The sequence below is a fragment of the Orcinus orca genome, chromosome 2 (assembly GCF_937001465.1).
Source record: "Orcinus orca chromosome 2, mOrcOrc1.1, whole genome shotgun sequence".
NCBI lineage: Eukaryota > Metazoa > Chordata > Mammalia > Artiodactyla > Delphinidae > Orcinus > Orcinus orca.
In genome coordinates this window covers 175,684,836-175,694,281 of record NC_064560.1, presented here as the reverse complement: position 1 = coordinate 175,694,281, position 9,446 = coordinate 175,684,836, and positions in this window count along the sequence as shown.

Genomic DNA, 9,446 nt, shown 5'->3' with positions numbered 1-9,446 from the left:
GCTACCATCTTGGATGGTGCAGCTCTAGAGCATTCATGGATAAGCTTTAGGGAAGTTGTGAATCCCTTGAAAATGGTTACAAATGTTTGTTTCTGTGTACACTGTATATTTGTTATGAGGGGGTGTGTAGCTTTATCAGATTTTCAGAAGCACCAAAGGAGGAAGATCCACCAATCCAATAGAAAAATGTAAAATTTCTCAGAGTTCAATCTTGTGATATCCAAAACTTGGCATTGCAGTGCTGGGTGGGATACCCTGCCTACCCTGCCCATGGACTTCCAACACCTCTGGCTGCCTCTGATTTCGGATAGTTTATCCCAGTGTACGTGGATCAGAAAATGTGGTTGCCAGATATATGGGAGGGGCAACCCAGGGCTTGCTGAAAGGCAAGGAAGACCATAATTGGAGAGAGGGGACATTTCTCGCTGTTTGCAGACCAATATTGTTCTGAGGATCTGTGTTTTAGAATGAACTTCCAAATTACCAAGGAAATGGAAATACTGTTAGATTCTCCATATCATGAGACAGATGTAAAGAAAATAAAGTAGCTGGTTGAGAACTGTATGCAGGTGTCTTTTAAATGTCACCCTTCACTCTCTCTCTCAGACCCCTTCCCTTCAAACAAAGATATCAGCTTTCGAATCACATGAGATGATTCAAAAATAAAGTGACTTCTGTGTGGCTGTGACTTTTTCCTTAGCCCTTAAGTCTGATTTATTCCTGGAGCAAGTCCAATCAGAGGGCTCACTCTTTGCCCCAGGGTGACTAGTGACTATGGATAGCCTGGTGACTATGGACGGGCTTTACAGCATGCCAGCAGCTATGTACACACCTGTGAGATTTTTTTCTAGGGAGAGCATTCTAAGATTTAATCAAATTGTCAAAGAGGTCCATGACCCTTCATAAGGTTCAGACTCTCCAAACTGTGAAGATTAGAGCTGAGATCTGGGTCTCCCTCTGGTCCTGGAGTGTCTCATGAAATTGGAACCCTCAGCCTATGGAGAGGCAGGCAGAATAGCCATCTGCCCATCCTGGGTATTCTCAGAGAAACCATAAGGGCTTCTGTGTCCTCAGAACCAGGCTGGACTCAAGTGAATAGCCTCCAGAGTCATCTCCAAACCCTGAGCTCAGTCACCTGGGCCACTGGCCTTGTGTGACAGCTAACTTGTGATGTAGTTCTAATCTAGGGTTCTGTGTCTCTAGTGAGTAGTGAGGGGAAACTAAAGCAAAGAAAACATAGTCTAACTTTTAAAAGGATCCCTCATAAAGTGAGGGGCAGAAAAAAGAAGATTTTTAGGTTTCGAGTATTTCTTTCCCAATGAGCATTTCAGAATTTGTGATATGTTTAGTACATTTGAAGCTATCAGAAAAGACATCCAGAAAGAAGGGTCTGGTTTTGTGTTTCTAGAAACTGATCTGAAAAATGTGAAGGATGCTGTATGGGACAGGATGCTCAATGTTCAAATTGAGACCAAGAAGGTAGAGTCCAGTTCATTGAGAATGAACTTTCTGGTTGTCAGAGCAGACCAATAGCGGAGTGGGCTTCCTGGTCTGGGAGAGAGGACATGGCTGAATGGCCACTTGGGGGAATGTTAGAAAGAGCAGTCAAGTTTCTGAAGGAGGAATGATCTAAATGACATTTAAGCTCTCTTCCAACCCTGAGAGTCTATGACTTCTAAGCATCCAAGAGAAGAAGAATATACTCCTTAAACTGAATGCAATGTAGCTGAAACTTTATGTGTCAAACAATATAGCATTAAAATATAGTAAAAAATGGACAGACACAGTATCAGTAGGAAACTTTACCACATTTCCTTCTATAAAAGTAAATAAGAAAAAAGCCATAATTGAGAAAATTTCTATAACTTGCTAAAGACAGAAATAAGACAGAATATATTTTCTGTCCACAATGTAGTAAACCCAGAAATAAATAAGAAAATAAACAGTAGTGAATACCTTTTTGTGTGTCCAATCTGGTCACAACTACTCTTCCCCCATTTCCCCAAACTATGTCTCCCAGCTTTGGGCTTCCAACAACCACTTATTGCAATTTAACCCTACCTCACAGGCTTTGATTGATTGATTGATTGATATTTGGACACCTGAGCCAGCTGAGCCAGAATTCTTGAGAATTTGTAATTGAGGCACAGAGAGGGGAATATCATCTCTCAAGTGGCTGGACCTGTAATAAACAGATTTGAGAATCTGAGTGATCATGAGCTGCCATGTGAATTTAAGACAGAAGAAATAGGTTGGCAAAAAAAAGAATGAAATAGATGCACAGGAGGAAGTAGAGATTAGACATGGAGAGAGGCTCCTGATGACTTCCCACTCACTGGTTTGTGGCTGTTAAAACGTTTCACTTGCACTCTTGCCCTTGGAGTACACCAAGCCTTATATCCTTAGAAAAACTTCTCTTTTACTAAGTCAGCTGGAGGTTTTTCCTTGCAATCAGAGACTTCTAACTCATAAGAACAAACAAAGAGAAAAAAACCTTAAATCACTTGAAAAACCTAAAACTCTTTTCTAAACTACTATTAGGTTAACAATAAAGTCAAAACTGAAGTTTTATAACATTTAGAAAATTATTACAATGAAAAATGTACAAACTGAAGTGAGGAATATAGCTAAAGCTGAAATAAGAAGAAAATTCATAGCCTTAAAAACTTAAGAGTATGCAGCTATAGAGCCAGATGGGTTGTTGAAAATCCCTTTTCTACCATTTAGTAGCTGCAGAATCTTGTGCAAATTAATCATTTTGTGCCTCAATTTCCATACCTGAAAATGGATGTAATAATACTGCTTATCTCATAGGGCCTTGTGAGAATTAAATTAATTAATACAAGTAATATACTTAAAACAGTGCCTAGCATATAATATTATTAATGCTAGCCACTGATTAAAATAATAATATGTAATAAAGCATGAATACTGAAGCCATCTTTAAGCAGAATTGGGCAGCTCCAAGGGCATTTTAGGGTACTCGGGTCACCCTGTAGAGTAAACGCAGTCTCTTCACATACAGAGATGTTCCCGGCTTGGGCCAAGGGCAGGAAAAAAACTGGGCTGCCACTGAGCATCTCAATGAGAGTGTAAGAAGGGAAAATGTGAGGCCACCTTGGTGTGGTGACTCCCTCCTCACTTGACTGAGGGGTTCCTGAGGTGGGAGAAGGATTTCTGTGGCTCCCAGTGGTTCGTGATGTCACATGTCACAGAAAGGGACCGCTAGGCCTGAAGATACCCCCCTACCCGCACTTAGCACTGATATTCCAAATTCCATGATCAGAGGCAGATCATTTTTCTCTGCTGACTCCTGGGTTAACCAGGCCCCTCACCTAAAGATGCCAGTTACCTTCTTATCTTTGCAGATGGAAGACGGAGTGACCATCAATGATATGCATTTCTAAGGGCAGCCATGTGGTCTGGTGGGGCGTGGGGCCCTAGTGAGGGGTGGGGTCCCAGGCAGTGGGCATCTCATCATGGAGAGAATCTGTTATCCGGTAAAAATAGGGTGTAGGAAAGAGCACCTTAATCCTTCCTGGGCAGCTTGAAGTTCTGGCCGCATTCCTGTGTTTTAGCTCATTGACCTGGCATTGGAGGAGATGTGGCCCTGCTCTGTGGAGGTTCCTCCCCACTCAGGAGCCAGATGTACTGTGCTCTGCAGAGTGTTGGAATCTAGGTATACTCAGGAAAGCACCGCCGTGCTCCTGTGTCTCACGGCAGCCACCTGGTTGCCTGCTACCCTATGCTTGGTGCTATATTTTGGTTCTAAAGACTACTAATCAATAATATAGTAATAACAGACAAATTCATTATCTATTGATCATCTACTGAGTGCCAGATGCTGGGGATACAGCAAGGCAAAGTCCCTGCGTTCACAGAATTCACATTTCTGTGTGGGAGGTGGACAAAAACAAGAGAACAAGCACGGACGATGTTTCAGAGAGTAATCAATCAGTGCTCTGAAAAACGGAGAGAGGGGTAGGAGGCATAGGAAGGAATAGGAAAGAAGGGACAAGTCTAGGTAAGATGGGACTTTAGAGCAGAGACCTGAGTGATCTGAGGAGCTATGCAAAGAGCTGAGAAGAGTATTCCATCTGAGGGCAGGAACTGACTTTGCACGATAGTAAGAAAAGTGAGCCTGAAAAGTGAGGCAGAGAGGCAGGAGGTGGGGTCTGACCCTAATGGACAGATCCAACAGAACTCAGCTTTCAGTAAGGTGGGGAATGGGATGTAACGGCTTCATTCCATTATGTGGTCCTTAAGCCCATGGATCAATTCAACCAAATGGCATGCCGGCATGGGAACTGGATGGAGAATCGTGAGACTGAGAGTTAGTCTGGCTCAGCTCAGCTACTTGTTTGCTGTGTGACCTTAGGCAACTCCCTTAACCTCTCTGTGCCTTAATTCCTCATCTATAATATTAGAGCAGTAGGGCTTTCAGTTCCAAGTCCTTGGAGTTTACAACTAGGCACTATTTTTCAGATGCAGGAAACTAAGCTGTTATTTGAGAAAGAAGTAGAGGGAAATGAGGAAGAGGCAGAGTCCCTTCCAGATGCTAAATTCCTTGCCTCTGGAGACACCCAGCAGAATGGGAGCATGGGAGAAGAGCTGCCAGTGCACCAAAGGAGAGCTCGCACAGGAAGGAGATGAGAGCACATTCTGTTCCTGATCGCGGTGCCACACAGCAGTGCCAACAAGTCATTCGGAAAGTGAATGGGTTCTGAAATTCCAGTCATCCTGAGAGCATTCAGGAATAAATGAAGGAAACAATAAAAGAGCCAACCAGGAGAAACAAACATGCTCATGGAGGACGGTCTTGGAACTACGTGTCCTTGAGGGCTTGGGATATTTTTGCCAAACAATGAAAAAGTGGAGAGAAGCAAATATGAAGATGGGCAAAACTCCTGAGGGTGAGAGGGAAGCTACAGGCCAGTGGGCCAAGCCAACAGACATGGCAGGTCAGCAAGGCCTACCTTGGGAAGCTGGTCTGGCAAGTCCGGGTCAGGGTCCCCTGTGGAGAGAACCCTAATGGTCCTCTTTTCTCTCTTCTCATGAGACTCAAAATCCATTTTTCTGCTAGTGATGGGGGGCACAGAAACTTTCCACTGAGGGGTACAGCATAGGTAAGAGCCATTCTTTGGAGTCAAAAACACCCGAGTCTGAATCCTAGCTCATCTAGATGTGTGACCTTGGGCAAGTGACTTAACCCCTCTATTAAAAAAAAAAAAAAAAAAAAAGGATAATGTTACCTGCATCTACATCACGGGGTTGGTGCAGGGATTATGTTAAGGTTGAACAGAGAGTCTCCACATGGGTCTGAACCAACTCCTGAAGAAAACAAAAGAGTCCTTATAGGAAGGCCCCAGATCCCCTTTATTACTGATAAAGGCCAGGTAACACGTAGCTTGTGTTTACAAGGCCAGAGGATTTCCTCACACTGAGCCCCAGAACTGACAACTTTATCTGGCCACCAGCATCCATGGACCTGTTCAGCCCCAGTTAAACTCAAAGGATGGAAGAGCCAAGGAGCGACCCCCCCAAAAGGACGGAGGTTGGTGGGAAGAGGGTCTTTGGCGCATGCCCAGTTTCTCCTTCCAACTCGCCCATCAGATGAGACGCGCCCTAAAGGAGTGAGGGGCTGGAGAGAGCCTCAGTGTTTCTGTGGGTGGAGCTAGCTCCACCCAGACGGAAACCTCAGAAACAGGGAAAAGTATAAACGGAACAAATTAGGAAATCTGTATGACGTGCTCGGCACAGGAACTGGAATCTGATAAGTGCTCAATAGACAGCAGTTTTAAACAGTATCTTTGGCCTGGCTTGGTTTCCTGGTTATTTCATGCAAATATGTTTTGAGCATGCGCTATGTGAAGAGCTTTGCGCAGCTGCTAGGGAAGTGCAGGCGGCGTTGGAGCCCAAGCTCCTCACCACCCACTGTTCTCCTGCTATAACTGCTGTTTCCGATTCCTGGCTGAGAGTTATTAATTGCATGCTGCTTACCAGGAACTTGTGTCGGCTCCTTCCATGGCATGATCTCATCTAATCCTCACGTCTCGGCTCTGAAGTGGTTATTGTTATAACTACTTTGCAGTTGTGGAATCTGAAACAGACAGCCCAAGTGCCTTACTCGTGGACACACAGAGGCAAGGCTAAAGCCCCCAGGGGTTAAGTAGCAAAATATGTCAATGCAGGATGCCAGCTTTGGCCCTGAGCAACCACCCTCCGTGGCCTATCACAGTAGGCAACAAGGGCTGAGAGGTCCCCGGGGGTGGCGTTGCAGTGATGAGGTCTTGCCATCGGCATGAGAGAAAGGCAGGTGACGTGGAAAATATGTATTTCTTCAGGACATTTTCCAAACCTTCTGGATGTGACTTCACTTCCCCATGAGGGACATCAACTCGGAGGAAATAGAATGGTCCTGGGGAGGGAATGAAAGCAAGGTAGGCGTAAATTCAAGGGACGAAGGATCAGCTGCAAAACCAGCCCCTCTTTACTGCAGCTTGTGCTACCCGCTTGGAACTCACCGAGAACTGGTGGCTTTGGGATTGCTTTGTTGCTTGGTGTCCCTTTGGCCTGAGCTTTGTCTCCTTTCCTGAGGGCAGGGTCGCTCACCTTCCTCCCGTGTGTCCCCTCGGCCAGCCTCTAGCACTGCTGTGTTCCGGAGGGACCGCTTGGCCAGCGCAGGTTGTCGTGAACGCGGGGGCAGTGGATGCCTCCCCAGACACAGCCCTTGCAGGTGCCCGGGCCCGCTCTTCTCCTGGCTGGGGGGTTCTCAGAAATTAGTCCCGAAGCAGTGCTCACATTGTCTGGGAAAGAATTATTTTCAGTGTGTGGGGTTTAATGGGCCACCCTCCCCACTCGATTTTTAATAATGTTGCTAATGAGCCAGAGAGAGGAACTAACATAATTCACAGGACACAGTTACCAGCGTGAACAGGACCCACGCAAGAAGACACGCATCCTCTCAAGATGGGAGCTTTAGGCTGAAAAGTCATGTAAACCAACAAGGACACAGAGGAAAGGGACTAATATTTAACTCTTCGGTGTGTGTCTTAGGTAGTGTCTCCCCAAGGAGCAACCAGAGACAACGATTTGAGAGCAAATGAATTAGTTGGGAGGTGGTCTCAGGAAGCCTGGGGGTGTTGTAAGACAGAGGAGGAAAGGATGCCGTCACCACTGCAGGGAACCGGAGGTTAGTCCTACTGGAGAACTCCGGAAACTGTGCAGAGCTCCAGCCTCAGACTTCTCCCTCTGAGGGGTGAGGTAGCCGGGGCATTTAAACACCAGCTCGTGCCGGTCACTGGTTGAGGGCATGGTGTGCCTCAAGCTTGCCTTGTCCAGGAAGGGTAGAGGGTGCTTTCACGGTTCTCCTAAAGAAAGATGCAGATGCTGGCAGGTGGAGGTGAAGCCAGCCAGCTCAGAAATGGGACGTAGCCCAAGGGTGTGGTTGGAGCTCTGACAGCGTCTGCTGCACTGTGGGAGCTGGTGCCTTCCAGATGTCGTGGTCATTTAATCCTCCTTGTAACGTGATAATGCAGGTGATATTGTTTACACTGTAGAGGTGGAGCAGCTGAGGGTCAGAAAGTTCCACTGTTTCTCAACCAGAGTCTTGTCTTTACAACATAGGGTGTTTAGCATTTTTGGCTTGCCCAGTAAATACCAGAGGGGTTCCCCATCCCCAGTCATCCAAGTGGAAGGAAAAACCTGTCTTCCGCATCCTCTCCCCCATCACACACATACACACAAATAAGTGCCTGGTGGGGAGGATTTCCTGTAAGGCAGGTCTTCCTTTGAAACCACTTCACATTCTACCCCAGGGTCATATTTATTGATTAGACCGGGATTGAGCTGATCTGAGGCAACGTAATTTTCAGAGCACACTTTACTAGACTTCTGTAAAATGGGCATCCTTAAACTGATCTCACAGGAGTGTTGGAGGATTGAACAATGAACGTGCACACAGTGCCTGGTATAAAGTAAGTGCTCAGGAAATGGTAGCTATTATTATCCACTGAGGAGCTCTATTCTTTCTCGGCAATCCTATTACCTAATTCTTATTTTATTTTTCTCTTATTTTATTCATACCTATTCCTTATTTCTTCCCCACTCTCTTTCCATGTTCCTGTCCAAACTCCTATCCCCTATCCCACACCCTTCCATCTTTCATGAGATCTTCAGGGCAGAGGAAAGAACTGATGCTTGGGTCTCTGTCCTCAGGTGAGGTCGGTCAGGCCAGAGTCACCTGTAAACCGCAGTGAAGAAGGCAGAGAAAGGGCGGCCAGGATTTGGACTCTGAGTGTTAGGGAGGCTATGTGAGTGTGTTCAGGGAAGCAGGAAGGTCCATGTATGTAACTCACACACCAGGCCAGCTACCTGCACACTCATTAACAGCAACGTGTAACGAACGTGTGGTCTTCCCGAGAATCTACACAGATTTCTTTTTTTTCTTTTTTACCATGGAGACAGATCTTTTATGTTTTTAGTTATGTTTGGCAATTTTTGTGGTATGCAAGTCATGCCTCTTCCAGACGCTGCTCTATTGGGCAGACCGTCGAGATGGGGAACTCAGTCTGGCTAACTTTTGCCTGGGTCAGGCCTGGGTCAAGGTTACAAGCTGGGTATGAGCTGACTGTAGAGAGAGGAGCCTCAGCTTGTGTTCGCTCTGGTGGCAAGTCTGGGGTCATTTGGACTCTGCACTGCTTTTCTCATCCTCAGTGCCGATGGGGGGAGGAACCAGACCAGTATGAGTATGATTGCTCTCTGTGTAAATGGTGGGGGCTCAGAGTGAGTGAATTTGACCTTCAAAGTGACACGGATCGAGCTCTATAAGCAGGATTCGGCCTCAGTCATTCACCCAAGAGGGGAGCCTTTATCTGTGTTATGCATCCCTTTGCGTGAGAGTAATTACTAATCACAGCGGTATTGATAGATTCAACACAGCCCTGCTGTGTGCCAGGGGCTGTGAACACACCGTTCTGTGCCTCATCACAACCCTCAGTTGGTATTAATGTTCCCATTTTACAGATAAAGAAGCGAACTCAGGGAGATCAAGGATTTGACTGATAAAGCTACAGAGCTAGTGAGAAACATTTGGGATCAGAATCGTCTTTTAGACTCCTAAATCTAGCTGAGGGCTTCTCGACATCTGCACTGTTGACATTTGGGGGGCAGGTAACTCTTCACTGTGGGGTTGTCCCATGCACTGCAGGATGTTTAGCAGCATCCTGGACCTCATCCACTGGATAGCAGTCACGCTTTCCCCACTCCCACCAATTTCAAAAACCAAAAATGTCTCCTTCTAGACATTACCCCTTTTGAGAACCACTAATCTAGTCCTTGACAGGGAAAAACCTCCATGTTACACTTCTAAAAAGAACACAGTTAGAGGGTGGCCTTCAGCCCCTAAATCTGGACAACAACTGAGCCCAACCTCCTGGTTTCCCTTT